Source organism: Aquarana catesbeiana, linkage group LG02 (assembly GCF_042186555.1).
Source record: "Aquarana catesbeiana isolate 2022-GZ linkage group LG02, ASM4218655v1, whole genome shotgun sequence".
NCBI classification, from domain to species: domain Eukaryota; kingdom Metazoa; phylum Chordata; class Amphibia; order Anura; family Ranidae; genus Aquarana; species Aquarana catesbeiana.
This window is the reverse complement of record NC_133325.1, coordinates 120,298,701-120,321,944: the sequence shown is the minus strand read 5'-3', so window position 1 is coordinate 120,321,944 and position 23,244 is coordinate 120,298,701. Positions and strand designations below refer to the sequence as shown.

General features: G+C 42.7%; 1 pseudogene; it reads left to right on the top strand.

The window, feature by feature from the left end:
- LOC141126546 (cyclin-dependent kinase 8-like) overlaps positions 1-22,827 on the top strand; it is a 29,177-nt pseudogene extending 6,350 nt beyond the window's left edge.
- Positions 22,828-23,244: the final 417 nt, after the last annotated feature.

Sequence of the window (23,244 nt, the reverse complement as noted above, 5' to 3'; positions counted from 1 at the left end):
ATTGGTGCTTTTGTGTGGCTATTTTGGGAAGATAATGCCTGTGTTTTAAGGTGGTTTAGTCACAAGAATCCCAAGGAGCAAAGGTAAGCAGTAACAACTTACATCTGCACCAGTACCGGTACACATACACGGAGCACCTTGGTTATACATGACATGAATACTGGTGAATGCTTCAGTGGTCATGCTGAGCGTTTTGGTTTGGCTGCACACTCTTTGCTCAGTGTGTTTGGAAGAGCACTGGAACCACTCATCACAAATGCATATTCTCTCTGTAAATCAAAAATTGCATCACATGCATAAGTGGGCATTGGCATGTGTTGTATTAGTATTTTTTTCCTGCTTTATTTCTCTTAAATTTTAAGCTGTGAGCAGCTAAATTTTTTACAATGCGATTTTAATAAAAAGGTGTGGTAGAAGCAGGAAAGATTAAAAATAATTTTCCACATTTTTTACATTTTGCTGCAGATGTAAAATGCACCCCAGTGTATTCAGTGAGAATGAGACCCAAAGATCACATGTATAAGATATTGTATAGTGCAATTTGTGTGTAAAAAGTCCTTACTGTGCTGTTAGACCACTCTCAAAGTATAAACGTGATTTCCTTTTTTTTTTAGGTATACCAACTGCAGCCTTATTAAATACATGGAAAAGCATAAAGTAAAACCAGAAAGCAAAAACATTCCACTTGGTAAGTTTTTCCTCTTGTTCTGATTTTTATGGCATAACTTTAAGGTCATTTGGGTTCAGGTCAGATTCTTGCTAAAGGACCCCACATGTTTCTGTCAGCATTGCTTTGCTGAAAAAAACGGAAGCAGAAATAAGTCCAATGGTGACATGCCACAATAAAAACTTCTTTCCCGCTGTCCTAAACTTAAAGGATAAGTTCACCTTTTAAGGCAGAATTGCACTTTTCATAAAATTTTTGTAATTAACTATAGAAGCGTTCATTTTTCATCTGTCTATTTGGATTTTTAAAAATGCTTTTTGATTCCATCACTTCCTGTAGATCAGCAGCATACAGGAAGCTTTGAAAGCATGCACTGCCTTACTGAATCACAGAAAAGTGTGGCGTGTTCCACTCCTCCCTGATTACTATGTCACCTTCCACCCACTTTCTATAAAATCTGATTGCACAATCTCCTTCAGATCTACCATCACCTATGTAGTACATGGGCCTGCCTGATTTGATACAAATTGAATGGATTGTTTACGTGTGTCGTCCTTTTCCATAGGTTCTGGTAAATCTACAGAGATTGTACAATCAGATTGTGTATGGCCAGCTTTACACACGTACATAGGGGAGAGTTGCTAGAGACACTTAGCTGTCAAGACCTGTTCACATCTCTGCATAGCGTGAACTCACATTTTTTTGGGGGCATTTTGGAGCGCTTTCTCTCATCACCCCAAAGAAGCTCCAGAATTTTTTGGAGCAGAACGTGGTGCATTTTTACCACACTTGTTGGTGCGTTTGTCGCACAGCAAACCATGCCTGCTACCCGCGCTTGGGGGGGTGCCATTGAGGCAAAGCACACATTTTCTGTGCAGTTTGTAAATGCACAGATGTGAATGGAGCCTCATTATTCTTGTGTAAACACACCAATTTCACTATTAGGTGTGTCCCATTCACACCTAGCATAGTGGGAGTGCATGTGTTTTTTTTGGTTTGTTTTTCTTGTGACACACAGGGCAGCTCATTGATTTCAGTGGACTGCTCTAGACGTGGCAAAGTAGCTCATGGCACATTTTGGCGTGTGGCCCTTTGCAAATTTGTCACTCGGTTTTTCACATGGCAAAATGTGTATTTTGTTTCTGCGTTTCGGGTGACTAACACATAATGGCACCGAAAGCACAGTGCATAAAGGTGGCCATACAGTATACAATCTCATTTAGATTTACCAAACTATGTAATAGGGGAACACACCATCTATGCAATCAGACATACCTTTGCACTACATAGATGGTAGATCTAAGGCTGCGTATTCAGTGAGAATGTTGTTCCTTGACATTGTATGTGTGCACAGAGGGAGGAAGGGAAAATACAGGGTATGTGTCTTAGAGGTCAGCGGGTGAACTCCTTCCTGTGTCTTACTGGTCTTCACAACCTAAGGGCCAGAGAGAGCCACAATGTAAGTGTAATTGTGCCAAAGGTATATTTACATTTTTAAATTCAGGGATAAAACTCAGCCTAAAGTCTAATGAGATTTTTAACCCTTATTGAAATGCAACTAACGTGTTTTATAAAGCTTCAGAAACTCCTCACAATGGACCCAATAAAGAGAATTTCATCTGAGCAAGCTATGCAAGATCTGTATTTCCTTGAAGATCCACTTCCTACATCAGAGTGAGTTACCAATTTACCTAGCAAAAGTATTCTCATCAGCCTGTTTACATGAGTAACCCTAATATCTTAATAAGCATTGTCACCCAAATTGTGTCCTATATCTTTTCATGTGACAACACTGAAGAAATGACACCTTGCTACAATGTTAAGTAGTGAGTGTACAGCTTGTATAACGGTGTAAATTTGTTGTCCCCTCAAAATAACTCAACACACAGCTATTAATGCCTAAACCGCTGGCAACAAAAGTGAGTACACCCCTAAGTGAAAATGTCCAAACTGGGCCCAATTAGCCATTTTCCCTCCCCGGTGTCATGTGACTCGTTAGTGTTAAAAATAGACAATCCTGTGAGCAACCAATTCCTAGATGCTTTATATTGTAAAGCGCTGCGTAAACTGTTGGCGCTATATAAATCCTGTATACTAATAATAGATGCTAAAACGTAAATAAGATACCTAAAGCTGCTAGCGTTACACATGTCACATATATTGTGCAAAAACAATTATAAATATATATACGCTGCGCTAAAAGGCATGTATAAGAAGTGCACAGTAAATAAATCTCAAATTAAATAAATAATGAACCAGTGAATTATAAATGTTAATACACATATATCATACTATGGATATAGTTAAGTGCCTAGTGCATAACTGTGTATTACAAGCCAAAAAATAACAGCAATATATCAAAGTGCTTCTGTGCTTTCATATAGTGTCCAAATAATTGAATAATGACCGTGCTTTCATACAGTGTCAAAACATGTCAATAATGACTGTGCTGAAAAACTATCCTATAAGTGATTTAAATCATATAACAAAGTGCTCATGTGCATGCAAGTAGCGACCAATTGTGTCACTAATCCAGTATTGATAAAGGTCCGTGTAATCCAAAAGCTGTGATTCAAGTGGTGCTAAGGCGTCATCACTCAGGTGCCCCCCTTAGGTAATAAATGCTCACCTTGGAGCGTGCGACTTTGCGATTAAGTCAAAACACGCATGTGAACCGCCTTTGGGCTCTATGATGGTATTGGGCTCCTGGATTCCTCAGCATACACCAACCGGAATATGAAACAGGAAAAACTCGATAGAGCAAGTACAGTTTGAACTGTTTATTAAATAAAGCAAAAAAGATCCCCTTCAGGGGTACTTACACAGATTAGGGGCGTCAGTGCACCGCTCTATAGTAAGCCTATACTGGTGTATACCAATGGTGGTCACTATTTCCCCCTGAAGTAGATGCATAATCCCTGCATCGATACGCGTTGAGGAGGGGTCAGGACGGCATGGCAGGCATCTTGTGCACTCAGGAGGACACCCGCATCATCCTGATACCACAATTACAGCTTGTCCATGAATGCCCAGGAGTAGCAGAGTAGACAAAGATATAGTATAGTTGTACATGCGAAAGCATATACACTATAACACAATTGTATGTGTCAATAGTAGACAGAGGTTGTATATTTGTATATATAAAAAGCATATAAAGACTGACCTGATCCAATAATGGAACGGACGTAGAGACCAAGGGTAAGTGTGCAAAATACCAAACAATATCTAGGAATGCGATCCCTAGAAAAAGGGAAAAGTGTGTTGGTGAAAAAAAAAAAATTGATGTCCAGCACAAGATCAGTGCTTGAGTAAAGGTGATATATGTACCTTTGCAGGATGAATGGCTTGGCAACAGCAGAGTCCACTGTAGAGTGTGAGATAGTGAGAGGGGAAATGCCAGCCATGTCCACCTCCCAATTTGGATCCCCGGAGGGGCAGGGCAGGCTCCGCCCCGAACGCCATGTGAGGATGGCGAGACACGCCGACTCCAAAGGCAGCCGTCAAATAGGAGTGTACATGCGCAGTCACCTCCTGGCCGTCCGTGATGACGTGCTACACCCAAATGGATGACGCCGCTACTACAGACGTCACCCGATGGGTGCAGAAACATGGCGCTGATATGTAGGTGGCCCCACCCATCTGAAGTGTATTCCAACATAACGACCCCAAACACACCTCCAAGACTACCACTGCCTTGCTAAAGAAGCTGAGGGTAAAGGTGATGGATTTGCCAAACGTGTCTCCAGACCTAAACCCTATTGAGCATCTGTGGGGCATCCTCAAATGGAAGGTGGAGGAGTGCAAGGTCTCTAACATCCACCAGTTGTGATGTCGTCATGGAGGAGTGGAAGAGGACTCCAGTGACAACCTGTGAAGCTCTGGTGAACTCCATGCCCAAGAGGGTTGAGGCAGTGCTGGAAAATAATGGTGGCCACACAAAATATTGACACTTTGGGCCCAATTTGGACATTTTCACTTAGGGGTGTACTCACTTTTGTTGCCAGCGATTTAGACATTAATGGCTGTGTGTTGAGTTATTTTGAGGGGACAACAAATTTACACTGTTATACAAGCTGTACACTCACTACTTTACATTGTAGCAAAGTGTCATTTCTTCAGTGTTGTCACATGAAAAAGATATAATAAAATATTTACAAAAATGTGAGGGGTGTACTCAGTTTTGTGAGATAGTGTGTGTCTGTGTGTGTGTGTGTGTGTATATATAATATTATAATATACACACTGTCTTTTTAAATAGATTGAAAATCACTTTTAGGATTAACCGCTTCCTGACCAACCGCCGCAGTTATACGTCGGCTCGCTGGGTCGGGAGAGCAGGCGCCAGGGAACACGGTTAACCCCTAGATTGCCCCCTAGTGTTAACCCCTTCACTGCCCGTGACATTTTTACAGTAATCAGTGCATTTTTATAGCATTGATCGCTGTATTATTGCCAATGGTCCCAAAAATGTGTCAAAATTGTCCGCCATAATGTCGCAGTCATGATAAAAATCGCAGATCACCTCCATTACTAGTAAAAAAAAAAATAATAAAAATGCCATAAAACTATGCCCTGTTTTGTAGATGCTATAACTTTTGCGCAAACCAATCAATATACGCTTATTGCGATTTATTTGTTTATTTATTTTTTGCCAAAAATATGTAAAAGAATACATATCGGCCTAAACTGAGAAAAAAATTAGCTTTTTTTTTTAAAAAAAAAAATGGGGATATTTATTATAGGAAAAAGTACAAAATAATGCGTTTTTCTTTTCAAAATTGTCGCTCTTTTTTTTTGTTTATAGCGCAAAAAATAAAAACTGCAGAGGTGATCAATTACCACCAAAAGAAAGCTCTATTTGTGGGGAAAAAAAGGACGTCAATTTTGTTTGGGTGCAACGTCGCACAACCGCGCAATTGTCAGTTAAATTGAAGCAGTGCCGAATCGCAAAAAGTGCTCTGGTCAGGAAGGGGGTACATTTTTCCGGGGCTGAAGTAGTTCAATTAAAATGCTAACACTTGAGATTTTAGCAAATTTGTTTACCTCTAGGGATGAGCCGAACACCCCCCTGTTCGGTTCGCACCAGAACATGCGAACAGGAAAAAAGTTCGTTTGAACATGCGAACACCGTTAAAGTCTATGGGACACGAACATGAATAATCAAAAGTGCTAATTTTCAAGGCTTATATGCAAGTTATTGTCATAAAAAGTGTTTGGGGACCTGGGTCCTGCCCCAGGGGACATGGATCAATGCAAAAAAAAGTTTTAAAAACGGCCGTTTTTTCAGGAGCAGTGATTTTAATAATGCTTAAAGTCAAACAATAAAAGTGTAATATCCCTTTAAATTTCGTACCTGGGGGGTGTCTATAGTGTGCCTGTAAAGGGGCGCATGTTTCCTGTGTTTAGAACAGTCTGACCACAAAATGACATTTTGAAGGAAAAAACTCATTTAAAACTACCCGCGGCTATTGCATTGCCGACAATACACATAGAAGTTCATTGATAAAAACGGCATGGGAATTCCCCAAAGGGGAACCCCGAACCAAAATTAAAAAAAAAAAATGACGTGGGGGTCCCCCTAAATTCCATACCAGGCCCTTCAGGTCTGGTATGGATATTAAGGGGAACCCCGGCCAAAATTTAAAAAAAAAAATGACGTGGGGTTCCCCCTAAATTCCATACCAGACCCTTCAGGTCTGGTATGGATTTTAAGGGGAACCCCGCGCCAAAAAAAAAAAAAAAAAACGGCGTGGGGTCCCCCCAAAAATCCATACCAGACCCTTATCCGAGCACGCAACCTGGCAGGCCGCAGGAAAAGAGGGGGGGACGAGAGTGCGGCCCCCCCTCCCTCCTGAACCGTACCAGGCCACATGCCCTCAACATTGGGAGGGTGCTTTGGGGTAGCCCCCCAAAACACCTTGTCCCCATGTTGATGAGGACAAGGGCCTCATCCCCACAACCCTGGCCGGTGGTTGTGGGGGTCTGCGGGCGGGGGGCTTATCGGAATCTGGAAGCCCCCTTTAACAAGGTGACCCCCAGATCCCGGCCCCCCCCCTGTGTGAAATGGTAAGGGGGTACATAAGTACCCCTACCATTTCACGAAAAAAGTGTCAAAAATGTTAAAAATGACAAGAGACAGTTTTTGACAATTCCTTTATTTAAATGCTTCTTCTTTCTTCTATCTTCCTTCATCTTCTGGTTCTTCTGGCTCTTCTGGTTCTTCTGGTTCTTCCTCCGGCGTTCTCGTCCAGCATCTCCTCCGCGGCGTCTTCTGTCTTCTTCTCCTCGGGCCGCTCCGCACCCATGGCATGGGGGGGAGGCTCCCGCTCTTCTCTTCTTCTCTTCTTCTTTTCTTCTTTTCTTCTTTTCTTCTCTTCTTCTCTTCTTCTTCATTTTCTTCTCCGGGCCGCTCCGCAATCCATGCTGGCATGGAGGGAGGCTCCCGCTGTGTGACGGCGCTCCTCGTCTGACAGTTCTTAAATAACGGGGGGGCGGGGCCACCCGGTGACCCCGCCCCCCTCTGACGCACGGTGACTTGACGGGACTTCCCTGTGGCATTCCCCGTGACGTCACAGGGAAGTCCCGTCAAGTCACCGTGCGTCAGAGGGGGGGCGGGGTCACCGGGTGGCCCCGCCCCCCCGTTATTTAAGAACTGTCAGACGAGGAGCGCCGTCACACAGCGGGAGCCTCCCTCCATGCCAGCATGGATTGCGGAGCGGCCCGGAGAAGAAAATGAAGAAGAAGAGAAGAAGAGAAGAAGAGAAGAGCGGGAGCCTCCCCCCCATGCCATGGGTGCGGAGCGGCCCGAGGAGAAGAAGACAGAAGACGCCGCGGAGGAGATGCTGGACGAGAACGCCGGAGGAAGAACCAGAAGAACCAGAAGAGCCAGAAGAACCAGAAGATGAAGGAAGATAGAAGAAAGAAGAAGCATTTAAATAAAGGAATTGTCAAAAACTGTCTCTTGTCATTTTTAACATTTTTGACACTTTTTTCGTGAAATGGTAGGGGTACTTATGTACCCTCTTACCATTTCACACAGGGGGGGGGCCGGGATCTGGGGGTCACCTTGTTAAAGGGGGCTTCCAGATTCCGATAAGCCCCCCGCCCGCAGACCCCCACAACCACCGGCCAGGGTTGTGGGGATGAGGCCCTTGTCCTCATCAACATGGGGACAAGGTGTTTTGGGGGGCTACCCCAAAGCACCCTCCCAATGTTGAGGGCATGTGGCCTGGTACGGTTCAGGAGGGAGGGGGGGCCGCACTCTTGTCCCCCCCTCTTTTCCTGCGGCCTGCCAGGTTGCGTGCTCGGATAAGGGTCTGGTATGGATTTTTGGGGGGACCCCACGCCGTTTTTTTTTTTTTTTTGGCGCGGGGTTCCCCTTAAAATCCATACCAGACCTGAAGGGTCTGGTATGGAATTTAGGGGGAACCCCACGTCATTTTTTTTTTTTTAATTTTGGCCGGGGTTCCCCTTAATATCCATACCAGACCTGAAGGGCCTGGTATGGAATTTAGGGGGACCCCCACGTCATTTTTTTTTTTTAATTTTGGTTCGGGGTTCCCCTTTGGGGAATTCCCATGCCGTTTTTATCAATGAACTTCTATGTGTATTGTCGGCAATGCAATAGCCGCGGGTAGTTTTAAATGAGTTTTTTCCTTCAAAATGTCATTTTGCTGTCAGACTGTTCTAAACACAGGAAACATGCGCCCCTTTACAGGCACACTATAGACACCCCCCAGGTACGAAATTTAAAGGGATATTACACTTTTATTGATTGACTTTAAGTATTATTAAAATCACTGCTCCTGAAAAAACGGCCGTTTTTAAAACTTTTTTTTGCATTGATCCATGTCCCCTGGGGCAGGACCCAGGTCCCCAAACACTTTTTATGACAATAACTTGCATATTAGCCTTTAAAATTAGCACTTTTGATTTCTCCCATAGACTTTTAAAGGGTGTTCCGCGGCATTCGAATTTGCCGCGAACACCCCAAATTGTTCGCTGTTCGGTGAACTTGCGAACAGCCAATGTTCGAGTCGAACATGAGTTCGACTCGAACTCAAAGCTCATCCCTATTTACCTCTACTTTAAAAGTGGACAAGGAAAGAGACATATTTTCTACTGGGTATGAGGGGTTCTAGCAAACCTGTTACTTTATTACTTTTTAAATCTGAGCATAATTTAACCAGTTTAAATGTGTATGTAATCTGTGTTAGACCCCATACACACTACAACTTTTGTCTGATTTCCTTTTAGATTTACCAAAACCATGTAGTGCAAGGGCCTGCCTGATACAAATACAGATTGAAACTCTTAAGGTTTGACCTCATATTATATGGTTTTGGTAAATCTGAAGGAAAAAAATCTACAGAAAATTGTATAGTGTGCCAAAAGATTAGTAAGATTTTCAGCCACTCTTGTGTGTTCACACACCTCGGTCACACTCAGTCTGAGAGATGACAATATGATCATCCAGTGGAGTTTTACAGCCTACTATGTTCTGCTTATTGGATTTGGCAGAATGATGATTTAATTGTCCTTTTAGTATATTGGAGGCAGAGAAGCGAAAGGAAAGCAGAGCCAGATTATTTGGGTCCTAGTCTGCATCATCAGAGTGGCATAATTGTATGGATTACAAGACTACCTGAACAGAATCACAAATACCATGTTAAACAGTAGTACCATGTTAAATACCAGGTTAAACAGTTTACATAATGCATATGTATTTATACTCTGTATCTACTAGTTAGTAGTTTAGTTGGGCATTATCTGAACCTTATTTTTTGTCGGGCCATTCTAAGGCACTATTTGGCTGATATGGTGTACAATGATCAGTTCACACTTCTGCAATCGATTGAAATGGGTCACACGTTTCTGTGTCTAAAAGCTCTGACCGTGAAGTGAAAGATATTCTTCTGGTGGTACTTTCATTATTCCCTTTGGACAGCACGCTATAAGTGTACTTTTAGCACCAGTCAGCCCACGTACTGAAGTGTCAGCCACTGTCCCCAGTGTATGCACACTTTAGTGATGTTTTCTGTATGAGTGAAAACCTGCTATAACAAGTGCTTTCTTTGTAGTGTGTTTGCAGGCTGTCAGATACCATACCCTAAACGGGAGTTCTTGACAGAAGAGGATAAGGGAGACAAAGTATGTGTCACGCATTGCTCCTTTTTTTTTTTTTTTTTCTTTTCTTTTTTTATACATTACATGTATACAAATCCCAGATATTTGCATTGCATTCTTAAAATTAAGTGGCGTATTCCTCAGTGCCAGTCAGTGGCTTCAGATTACTTTTTATATGTAAATAGTTTATCATAATAATGAAACAGTCCTTCTTGCATGTGTTTTTGGGCAATCTTCATTAGAAAATTCACACTTTTTACTCTCCTGGGGTTTATAAACAGAATATTCACAATCCATTAACATCAGGCGGAACTGAATCTGTTAGCTAAACTTTTTGTCCAGGGGCTATACTTGTAATATTTACATGTCTATAATGAAACCTACCAATACTCTCCCTTGGCTCATAGCTGGCCCAGCATGAGCAAGGTATGCCTCTTTTTTGCATTGTATTGAGATAGGCTTAAAGTGTTACTAAACCCACAACAGTAATATTGGTCTGTAGATGTAGTAAAACATGCTTGCTATGCTCAATGTGGAATCTAAGGGGTTAATCCTCCACATTGTGTAAAAAGGCTGTGTGATCCTGTCTTCTCTGATCCTCCCCTTCCACTGTCCCCAATCCATCTCCTGATAAGACCGAGCCTTTGGAGTTACTCTGCACATGCTCAGTTTGGTGTGTGTATCGCTTGAGTTTTTTTTTTTTCTTGGGAGAGTGCATGTGATCAGCACAGGGCCAATCAGCACTGTCCAGACAGAGGCTCAGTGGTCCTGCAGCCTCATAGGATGGTCAGAGTAGAATGAAAACTCCTGCTACAAGCTTTAACCAGATACTGATAGCATTCACAAGACTGCTCTAACTGGTGTTGAGAAAAGGTGTTTAGCAGTTTATATTTACTAAAATAATTGCATTTTCCATGGTTACTGTGGGAGACTAGATATAGTGAATTCAGGGTTCTGGGTCTAGTAACACTTTAAGCCATCATCCATATTTTAAAAAAATGTGGGAGGGTTAAAGTATTGTCTATAGAATCCAGATTTCCCTTGTCCGTTTGCTGGTTCAAATTGAAAAAAAGGGGACTTGTTTTTTTATAATTTGTCTTTCCTTCACACCACCTTCTTAAAGCTTTCTTACCCTTTTTGTCAGCTGCTGCAGTCAATGTTTTGCAGTTCTGCAAATGCTGTACAGCTGCAGACTATCGATATTGCATTATTCCATTCATAACATTGTTTTTTTTGTTTTTTTTTACTCCATAAAGAAAAAACAACAGCAGCAGCAAGGCAATAATCATACCAATGGGACCGGCACCCAGGAAACCAAGACAACAGCCACGCACAAGGACCGCCGCTGAAGAGAGTTGTCCCCCCTACCACTACCTCAGGTGGACTCATCATGACCTCAGATTATCAGGTACAAGTTAGCAAACTGGGACTGCAATCTAATTCTTTACATCACATTGGAGTAACAGCATGAATAGTATATCTCTACTTTGAACTGACACTGAACAGCAAATCTGTTACACCACGTTTTTAATGACCGAAGATTCATTCACTCGCTTTTCATACATGCTGCGGGTGCATAGGGGAGTTATGGCAGTGTGTGTTTGCCATTAAAGTTATAATTTGCATTTAATACTTTTTTGAAAACTCGAGGGCGCAATAATCTAGGGCATCAATCACAGAGAGGTCGTGTGGTGGTTACCCCAACCCTTCAAGATACAGAAACACATATATAGTGGCTTGCCAAAGTATTCAGCAGAACTCCATCCCCCACCCCCATTTTTTTTCTCTGTTTTATTGCATTAATATCTGGACTTAAAATGTTTTTTTTTTTCGGGGTTTGTACCATGTGATGTATACAGCATTCCTATGATTTTGTGTTACCATAATCTATAACCAATAACCTTTTAAAAAAAATCGTAAAGCCCAGAAAAAAAAAAAAAACAGAAGAAGAATCTTTATCATGCATAAGTATTCACCCCTCCCCCAAAAATCTACATTTTGTAGACCAACCATTTGCTGCAATTACAGCCGCAAGTCTCTTGGAGTACAGTCAGTGGCGGAAGTATAGTGGTCGCTAGTGGGCCCCCTGTATACCTCGATAAGAGGAGCGACAGGGGCGGCTGAAACCTAGCTCCCCGATCCGTCTCCCCCTACAATGTAGTACCCGGCAGGAAGAGGTAAGGTAAAGCACTGCCGAATTTTACACTGCCTGAACACTGCCTCCTGACCGCCTGTTTTAACCCCTTAAATGCATTACTATGCTGCAACTGCATGCACAGTTGCAGAGTGGTTGCAGTGCAGCCCCATTCACTTAGGGGTATACTTCAAGGGTGCCTGAATGCAAAAAGATTGAGAAACTCTGGCATAGAGGAACCAATCCCTCCATTTTCCTCCTGCAGCCGCTGAATGCCTGTGGGAGGGAGAGGAGGAGAAGCAGGGGGAAATGGAGAAATCGGTTTCTTTATATGCAGCCACCCACTTGCGACCGGACCCCGTTGTTCCGCCACAGGGTTTAGAGGAAAGGGACCTGTCAGTAGGGCCCTGAAGGTTTTAATTACGCCACTGGGTACAGTATATTACTATTGGCTTGCCACATCTAGCCAATGCTCATTCTTAAGGGTAAAACTGCTCCATCTCCAAGTTAGATGGGTTGTGTTGCTGTACAGCAATCTTCAAGTTATGCCATAGGTTCTCAGTTAAATTGAGGACTGGGCTTTCACTGAGCCAATGTAAATAATTAAGTGTTTCCTATTTAACCACCCCAGTTTAGCTTTAGCAATATATTTGGGGTCATTCTACTGCTGAAAGGTGAACCTCCATCCCAGTCCCAGTCTCTTTTCCATCTCTTTTAATCCTAAGCATTTTTTCAGTCTCTGTCGATGAAAAGTATTACCACAGCACGATTCTGTAACCACCATGCTTCATTATGGAAACTGTGTTGTTAGGGTAATGGGAGGTTATAGGGTTCCACTACATATAGCATTTCCATGGGGGGGGGCGTGTGGAGCCTTTTCTTAGAGCTCCGGACCACGCTAAGATCCTTCAACTATCCTGCTAAGCCCCAGGCTTGATATTTTGCTACCCATCTACCAGACCTGACTTGGGAACACGTCAAGCACCTGAAAATGGTAAAATACGGCTAGAGGCTCGCTCGGTTCACCCACAAGGCAAGCCAAGATTGCGCACGATCAGCAGAAGAACAATGTAGCTCACCAGCCCCTGATGGCCGCCTGTGGACCGCGTGGGAAACGGAATGGTTGGACCCATCTGATTCATTGGCGATTCCCCTGCCCTCTCCCTCTCCTGAACCAGGGGAGGGTGGCTCCGGTGCACAGGTAAGAGATCCGACACTAACGCAGATAATGGACAATATTAAGAGCTACCACGCTTCGCTATCCGCACAGATTGAAACCATAAGGGTGGACTTTGCTCTCCTGAAGGATGATGTGCACAAAATTAGACACGGGGTCACTAATGCTGAACAGCGCATTAGAGAGGTAAAGGATGACCTCAATCCACCGATGGTGCAGGTGAGGGACGTGGCGGCGGACCACAAGTCCCAGGAGGCTAAACTGGGAGATATTGAGGACCGGCTCCGCCGGAATAATCTCAGATTCCTGGGATTCCCGGAAGGATCAGAAGGCAAACGTCCTGAGGAGTTCCTGCTATTTCAGATTAAGAAATCCTTAACTGTTTAAGTACTGTCGAGCTACTATAGATTGATCTTCAAGCAATGCGGTTCATTTAATGCTCTGCTGAAAACCACATACTCACCCTTAATCTTCCTGTCCAGCTGGACTAGGAAGACTTCCCCCCTCTAGGGTGACTGTTATTCAATGTTCGGGGTGAAAGCTTATGGAATGTTTGGGGCTACGGGCAGGGTGAGGGGGGGGGCTGGGTTTTGGGATCCTTTCTTCTGGATCAAAGTTCTTTTTGTTTTTTTTGTTTTTCTAGCCTTTCATGCCCATCAATGCAGCCTTACGGTGCTCATGAATGCAGCCACACTGTGCCCATGAATACTGACTTGCCATGGATGACGGATCACACACACACAGCGGGCATCTCCCGCTGTGTGTCACGGAGCTGGGTCTGTGTTCGGCGGCGCTGTAACAAGGGCCCGCCCCCCCTGGACCAGCTCGTGTGATAGGCGGAACACCGATTCAATCAGTGTTCCATCTACTATCACAGTGCCGCCGAACAGACCCAGCTCCATGACACACAGCGGGAGATGCCCGCTGTGTGTGCGATACACAAGAGCAGGAGGAGAGAGAGAGTGGGGGGAGCGCTGCAGCCTCAGCTTAGCTTAAAGCGGCCCCAGGGCAGTCCGGTCCAGCCTCGCTGACAGTTTCCCAGCTAAAACCTTCTGGCAGAAGTGGTGCAGGCTTTTTTACAAGCCCACCCCCCTCCTCCGGGCTGCTCTGATGGCCGCACCACTTCTACCAGAAGCGATCAGCCAGGAAACTGTCAGCCTGGTCCGCTCCTGCTCCTCACTCGACATGCACTAAATTCCACTTGCAAAATGTGAGCAGGCGAGTGCAGTTTTTGAGAGCTGTTAATAAGATGATGCAGATATATGACATGATGCACATATTCTGGTCATATGCTACAAGGCTATGACTGATTACCGTTAATGTTGTACTTCATTTTTGAAATATGAAAAAAAAAAACATAGCATTTCCCAAGGTGGCCAAAAAAGTTAATTTTTAGTCTCATATGACCAGGGAACCACCTTCCATGTGTTTGAAGATTTCTGTTTCTATGTGTCCTAATTAAAAAAATATCTTATTCGCAAAGAACAGTAGAAGGCTTGATAATTTACAGACCTGGTACCTGTTTGGGTGTTTGGGCACTGGCAAACCTTTCTGGTCACACCCACTAAGCACCATCTCTATAACCTTATCCCATTCACTTTTTTGGTAGTGTTCTAAGGTGAGGGACCTCTTCTCCCTTATGAAGAAATGGCTCTTGACTAGTTTATTATTTTACTTCGGATTGTGAAAGCAGAACTACACTGCATCTGAGCGCCACCAACCAAAAATGCGATTTAATTTATTTTTAACATACAAAGCATACTCTCCCATCCATCCATGCCTCCATGCTTTATTTTGCTGAGAAATCACTTTGAAAAACCACTCCCCTAGCATTTTTGGCCATGGCTATCTTGAGAAAGGGCAGATGATTTATGTAGCATTTACTTCCAGGAATCCGTCTGCCTTTAGCTCAGGCATGTAGGCAGAAGGGTGTGTTTTAGCTGAGAAAACCCCTCCTCCCCTCTGGAAGACTCCTGGGATGTATGACATCATTTACCTAGGTCTGGAAACCAAGTAACTGAAGAAATGTAAAGAGAAAAAAGTTTAAAACAAGTAAATATGAGATACTTTCCTATTTACTAATGCTAGCAGCATGAGGATTAAAAATAGTCAATGCTGATTGAGAATGCGAAGTTCCACTTTAAATCAGTTTATCAATAAACTCTTCACTGTGTCTTAGAGCCACAATAGAAGCTTTGCATCTGGATCCGCACAACATCCGTAAAGCCTTGGGTGCTGTACCTTACCCCACTGCAGGGAAAGCCTTTTAACCACTTCCCACCCGGCCTATAGCACAATGACGGGCAGGCGGTGGTTCAGTTATCCTGACTGGGCGTCATATGCCGTCAGTCTGACACACCGCTACACCGATCTCGGTAAAGAGCCTCCGACGGAGGCTCTTTACCACGTGATCAGCCATGTCCAATCACGGCTGATCACGATGTAAATAGAAAGAGCCTTTGATCGGCTTTTCCTCACTCGCGTCTGACATACACGAGTAGAGGAGAGCCAATCGGCTGCGCTGATTGTTTATCAGCGCAGCCCCCCCTCGGATGCCCACACTGGACCACCAGGGAAGCCACCAGGACCACCAGGGAAGCACCTAACATGTGGATGGCCAGGTACATCCTCCATGGCCATCCACATGTGAAAATTGATGCCCATCATATGCCAATCAGTGCCCACAAATGGACACTGACTGGCACCTCTGTGGCACAATGAAAACAGTGATGCCCAGCAATGCCACCAATCAGTGCCCATCCGTGCCACCCATCAGTGCCCGTCAGTGTAGCCATATCAGCGCCCGTCAGTGCAGCCATATCAGCGCCCGTCAGTGCAGCCATATCAGTGCCCGTCAGTGCAGCCATATCAGTGCCTGTCATTGAAGAAAACGTACTTATTTACAAAAAATTTTAACAGAAACAAAACCTTTTTTTTAAAAAATTTTCTGGCTTTTTTTATTTGTTGCGCAAAAAATAAAAATCGCAGAGGTGACAGCCTGGAAGTCTGCGACTCAGCCGATATCTTAAAAACTTTTGTTCAATTCTATGAAGAACTATATAAGTCTTGTGCTCCTCTGGGGACGGAGGAATTGCTGACTTACATGAGAGACATTGATCTACCTAAGTTGACGAAAGACGACAGTACTGCTTTGGAATCTGGAATTAGGGTGGGGGAGGTGGAGGAGGCGATTGCCTCTTTTCCCCCTAGGAAGTCCCCTGGTCTAGATGGCCTCCCCTCGGAATGGTATTGCACTTTTCGGTATGGTCTGGCTTCTCGCTTGCTTAAGGTGTTCAATGCGGCTAGATCGGACGGTAGATTGCCTCCATCTATGAGGGAGGCCTTGGTTGTCCTGATCCCTAAGGGGGGGAAGGACCCCCGAGAATGTGACTCCTATCATCCGATCTCGCTGATGAACGTTGACACAAAAATCCTGGCCAAAATACTTGCAGGCAGGTTACAAACAGTTATCCCAAAATTGGTAGATACGGATCTAACGGGATTTATTCAGGGAAGGTGCGCACAGATGAACATCAGGAGACTCTTTGTGAATCTTCAAACTGCCCATGACAACTCCTGGACTAGAATAGTAGCCTCCTTAGATACAAAGAAGGCCTTTGACTTCGTGGAGTGGTCATATTTGTTCCACCTATTGGAGTCCTATGGCTTTGGCCCTGTTTTCATTTCCTGGGTACGGCTCTTGTACACAGATCCGCTGATTAGACTGAGGGTTAATGGCATTATTTCAGACCCCTTCCCTATATTCCGGGGCACCAGGTGGGGGTGTCCACTGGTTGGACACCCCTGCCTGGTTGGGGGGGTGGGTTATCTTATTGTTATGAGATATCTATTTTTATCACTTTACTGTTTTAATAAAAAAAAAAAGAAAAAAGGCACATATATTGCAAAGTAGAGTAGGGTCAGAGACCCAAATGGCTCATTTAAGATAAATGGATATCTGCACTGTTGTAATGGGTGTGTGATTTCTGCTCTAAAATTAATGATGTAACCCCTATCTGATGTAATGTATGTTTCCTTTTTTCTGTGCACAATAAAAATTCTCTCTTAAAAAAAAAAATAACAGAGGTGATCAAATACCACCTAAAGAAAGCTCTACTTGTGGGAACAAAATGATAAAAAATTTGTTTGGGTACAGTGTAGCATGACCGCGCAATTGTCATTCAATTTGTGACAGCGCTGAAAGCTGAATATTGTCTTGGGCAGGAAGGTGTATAAGTGCCTGGTATTGAAGTGGTTAATGTTGGTTTGTGAACTAGATCCTATGTGGGCGTCCATCCCACTTGGTGCAACATCTGTAGCTAGCAGCGTTGTGTTCTACAGGTCCAGCACCATGGTCCATCCCTGTGGAGCCCAGACCCTAAAAACCGTTTTCAAGGATATGCCTATCATGACAGGTGAATTATGACTACATGACAAAAAAAAACCCTCAGGCAAAAAGATGAAATGCTCCAGTGTTTCCAGTGTTGTGTAAATGCAGATTATGTCAGGGATCCAAAAAGAAAGGGATCCATGGTCCTTACATGCTCTCATTGTGGCTTTCATTATTCAGAGGGGTAGAAGCCTTCACCTTTCAGACCCGAGAAGAGGAAGATCTGGGCTGCTCTGTGCAAAACCACTGCACACAGCAGGTAAGTATGACACGTTTGTTATTTTTACATGAAAAACTGACTTTAGTATCACTTTAAGGCACAAAAGTGACAATGCTCAAAAATTGTTGTAAAAATGCATGTCGGTGCAAAATAAAGTCTTTTGGGACTATTAACTTTTTCAGCCCTAAAAGGTTTCACCCCCTCCTGTCCAGAGCATTTTTTGCGATATGGCACTGCAATGCTTTACCTGGCAACTGAAAAAGAAATGGATCTGTGGTCTTTACATGCTCTCATTGTAGCTTTCATTATTCACAGGGGTAGGAGCCTTCAAATTCCAACTCTATGCTTTGTCACAGAGGTGGGGGACTCGAGTCACATGACTTGACTCGAGTCAGACTCGAGTCACCTGTTTGAGGACTTGCGACTTGCTTGACAAAATTAAATAAATGACTCGACTTGACTTTGACTTGTCACTAATGACTTGCGACTTGACTTTGACTTGGGCTATTTGACTTGCAATGACTTGCAATGACTTGGCACCACCAGTTCTGTGTCTTGGCCTAGGCAAAAGCCGCCCCCCCCCACAAAAGAAAGCTCCCCCGAGTCCTGGCTTCGGGGTAGATCAGTATTTTGACTTAATTTGTGACTTGACCAAAATAAATGACTTGACTTGACTTGCTTGACTTCTAGCAGGGACTCGACTTGACTTGCTTGCTTTTCGCCACAGTAACTTGGGACTTGCTTGTGATTTGAAGGTTAAGACTTGAGACTTGCTTGTGACTTGCACATGTGTGACTTACTCCCATCACTGCTTTGTCAGGGCTCTCCATGACATAAAATTCTTGACAAAACCATTGGTTGGCCAATAAAATGTATGTTTGCTGTAATCTGTTTCAAAACATTTCATTTTCACATTCAGTGGATTTTTTTTTTCTGGACTCTAAATTTTTATGTATTAAACAAGCACTCAATTATTGCTGATTTTTTTTTTTTTTTTTTTTCTACACAAGTGTGATAATTATCAAAGTTGGTCACCTGGCTGAACAGAATAGTGTAAACCTTGTAAATTGAACCTTTTTGTGTATTTTTTTTTTCATATATTCAGTACCAAACACGGTTTTATCTTTTTCTTTCTTTCTTTCTCTTTTTTTCCAGCGTTCCAATCCACATGCTGCCTATCCAAACCCTGGACCAAGCACATCACAACCTCAGAGCAGCATGGGATATTCGACTACCTCCCAGCAGCCTCCACAGTACTCCCATCAGACACATCGGTACTAGAGTGTGTACCAGGAAAAACGTAAATGCACTGTTGCTTGGGCTGCAGGACTGAGCTTGTAGCCGCCTGCCTGGAGCCTGGCTTTGGAATGTACTGTACAACCACACCTTGACAATGTCCAGCAGCCAAGTCACACATTTCTCAGAATGTAGAATCCCACGGGGAGGTTTCAAGAGAGCGCAAGTTCTAGCACAGTCCATATTGTGAATTTGCTACTTCCATAGTATACTTGAAAATGGTTCAATGCGACCAATGCATTTCTTTCAGTGATGCTAACAGTTAAAGCTGTGAAGTATGCTTGGAACAAACTGTTTTTCGTTATTGTATGTGGTGACTATTAGCATATTATCTGACCAATAATACCTTGATATTTTTTTTTTTTTTCCCTATGTTCAAGTAATGGCTCATAAACATTGCACAAAGCTCAAGGCTAATCCTAGTCAGATAAGCTTTTTTTTTTACTTCTTTCATTTTAATGCTTAGGTGATAGCAAAGAAATATCACGATCCGTATTTTTGTTGACCAGAAAATTTGTTACATTTTATCCCTGTTATAAAACCTTTCTTGTATGGTCCTCCCAAAGATTTTAAGGGTTAATATAGATGGACACAGAGTCTGCCATTCAGTTGATAATTGGATGCGATAGCTGCACGATGAGCTACATTCAGGTAATCTCCCGGTGAGTGCATTTTTTTTTTTTAGTGTGTATGAAAGAAGCTGACCATACATGACTTTCTCTTTTTAGTCCGCATCAATTTCCCCATCCTTGCTTAGGGTATGGATGGAAGAATCTTCATTGCAAGCTGATGGGATGCAGGCACTGTTTGTCCAAAATTTGAGCTGTTAAGAGCTTTAGTCTGCTCAACAGTGCCATTGCAGTTTTAAGTGGAAGCTGGCAAGATGATTTACCTACCATCCTAAACTTTTTCTAGTCCTCTGGCAGTAATGGCTGCTCCGCCAAGTTGTCATAGCTGTCACAAAGGGACCTCAATATCTTCAATGGAATTATGTTTTACAAAAAAATAAAGATGGTTGAGTGGGAGCTCTTGTCCTTAAAAAAAAAAATAAAAATTTTGTTGGGTACTGCGTTAAAAAAAATCTCAAATGAATATTGTATTCTTAGAAAAGTATGTGGTTATTGCATGTGTTTGTTATTCAGCACATGAATTGCTTGTTTGTCACATGTCTTGATTTATATTTTTATTCTCCTTTTTACATACAAACCAAGCTGTCCAGTAAAAGTGACGGGGTTTGGGACAATCATGCACACAGATGTTTGGAGGCATTTTATATGCTTAGAGTAATTTTTTGGCATGTTCCCTCACCCAGGGAGCCACATCTGGTGCATACAGCTTTCATACAAGTGAATACAAGGCTGTGTTCAGAAAAGCGAATTTTTCACGTTTTGGAAATGCATTGCACAAGCATGCGCAGGTAAACCCCTGATGTACAGAAGCATCAGCGTTTACAAGACTATGGCCGCATACAGCTGTTCACTTGTATGGCAGTCTGTACGCACTAGCTGCAATTCCCTGGGTGCGGGAAAGTGCCAGAAATTTTCATATAAAATGCCTGCAAACGTCTGTGCATGAGGCCAAACATTGCTGGGGTGCTTAAGCAGCTGCAGAAACAGATTTTCTTATGTTTTTTTTTTTGTTTTTTTTTTTAAATGATAGTTTATACCAGGGATATGCAATTAGTGGACCTCCAGCTGTTGCAAAACTACTAGTCCCATCATGCCTCTGCCTCTGGCTGTCATGCTTGTGGCTGTTAGTCTTGCTATGCCTCATGGGACTTGTAGTTCTGCAACAGCTGGAGGTCCGCTAATTGCATATCCCTGGTTTATACCATGTGAATTACAGGTGACAGTTGTAAGCCCCCAGACAGTGGGTCATTTTCCCTCACCCCTGTTGCTCACAATTTTGCTGAACAGGCTGGTCTGAATGTAGACACAAAAAAAAAGGGACAAATGTGGAAATATAAAAAGTAATTTATATTCCAAATATTACATATGTTAACCACATACATTAAAATTATTATTATTATTTTTTTTTTTTTTTTATAAAAAAAAAAAAAAGAGTCCTCAGGTAGTCTAATAAAATCAGTGGTTGGCTCCTAACATTGGTGTCCATGTATGCAAACTAGAAATCTTGGCAAGCTTTTTATATATTTAAAAATTCACATTTAAAGTGTTTATTCGGACCGTTTTTTTTTATTTAGTTTTGGATAAAGTGGGGAAAGGTTAGAACCCTTGACATGGTTTTATGCTGTCCAGTGTTCTGTAAGATTTAGCCCTCACTTTCTGTCCTACTGACAATTTACCAAAGTGAGAAGGGAACTCTTAAAGTGTCACTAAACCCACAATTGTAAAATCAGTCTGTATATATGCAGTAAAGCATGCTTGTTATACTCACTGTATAAACCTATGGGGTTAATCCTCAGCATTGTGTAAAAATGCTGTTTGATCCTGTCTTTGATCCACCCTCCTTTCACTGTCCCCAATCCATCTCCTCATAAGACAGAGCATTTGGAGAAACTCTGGTGTGTATTGCTAGAGTTTTGTTTTTTTTTTTTTCTTGAGAGGGTGCTTGTGATCAGCACAGGGCCAATTAGCACTGTCCAGACAGATCAGGGGTCCTGCAGCCTCATAGGACAGTTAGAGTAGAATGAAAACTCCTCCTACAAGCTTTAACCAGTGCTCGGCCACACACTGATAGAAGTCACAAGACTGCTATATACTGCTGAGAAAAGGTATTTAGCAGTTTATATTTACTAAAATAATTGCATTTCCATGTTCTGTGTACTGTGGGAGACCAGATATTGTAAATGCAGGGTCCTGGGTTTAATAACACTTTGACAGCAGCATGAATGCTAGAACCCCTGTCAGAGTCCCTGTTGCAGATTTTACTCTCCTTTTCCTCTTTGGTACATTTCAGCAATACGGAGCCCCAGACAGCAGTAGAAAACACAACACAAAGGGTTTGTAATCCTTCTGTGCTCTATCCAAAACTGGAAAAACCTTTTAAGCCTAACTTACACTTTAAATATTTTAGGGAAGTGTCCAATTTTTTTGCCATTTTAACACACATGCACCAACATCTCAGAATGACATTATTATAAGAGTCGGGTGTGTATTATTTTCACAGGCAAAAGGGGGATATCTATCAAAGCTTTTAACAGGTCAAGTTATACATTACAGATGTTGGTGTGTGTTATCAGAAGCTTTAATATATACTAAACCATGCACACACCATGGGGAACCATGCGGATGCAACCACTGTGCAGCAAACCTGTAACTATTACTGCCATGTTCCTTTATCCAAACCTTCTTTAAATATTAATTTTGCTTCTATTCTTAACTTGACTGGTATTAAAGCTGCTATTTGATAGTTAATAAATCTGAAACTGATTTGAATCCGTTTGCTGCAGCAAACCCGTAAAACTGATTGAATTTTTTTTTTTTCTTTTTGGTGTTGCTGAATTGTGAGCATGCTATGGAGTTGTATCAATGCCGAAATAACCAGCATGATAGCTGCTGCTCACCAGAAAAAGCATCTGTTCAGATATTCTTATAAAGCTGGCTTGGTGTAGTGGATTTCAAATCAGTAACTATTTGTTTTTATTTGGTCGGCACCTTATTTTAGGGTGGCTCCTGTTACAGTGGAGAATAAGGGGTAGGAAAGCCTTAGGATTTTCAAGGAAAGACAGAAGCTGTAACATAAAATGTACTGTATCAAACTATTTTACATGAATGACAAGTATTCTGATTACAAATTAATTCAACATTGTTAAAGCAAGGTGTTAAGTAATAAATTTATTTTTCATAAAAGAAAAGGTTACTTTGTGTGTATTTGTTCCTAGTGTAATCAAGAATATTTATTATACTGTTAGTTCACATTAGTCCCTGCCCTCAAGGAGCTTACAATCTATTGTCCCTATGTCATATGCATACATACACACACTAGGGCCAGCTCAGACAGGAGCCAAATAACGTCCTGCATGTCTTTGCTTGTGTGGGTTTCCTCCCTCACTACAAAGGGAGAACATGCAATCTCCATGAAGATGTCCTGTCCAGAATTCGAACCAAGGTTCCAGGTTTATTTGTGCAGAAGGCGAATTCTGGAGCTATACCAGATACCCTCAGCTGGGAGGAAGCTCTAGGGCAGGCTAAGTGTATACTAGCTATACTGTCTCCAACATGGTCTGAACAATCACTGAAACTTTACAGGAAAAATTCATGCTAATACAGTT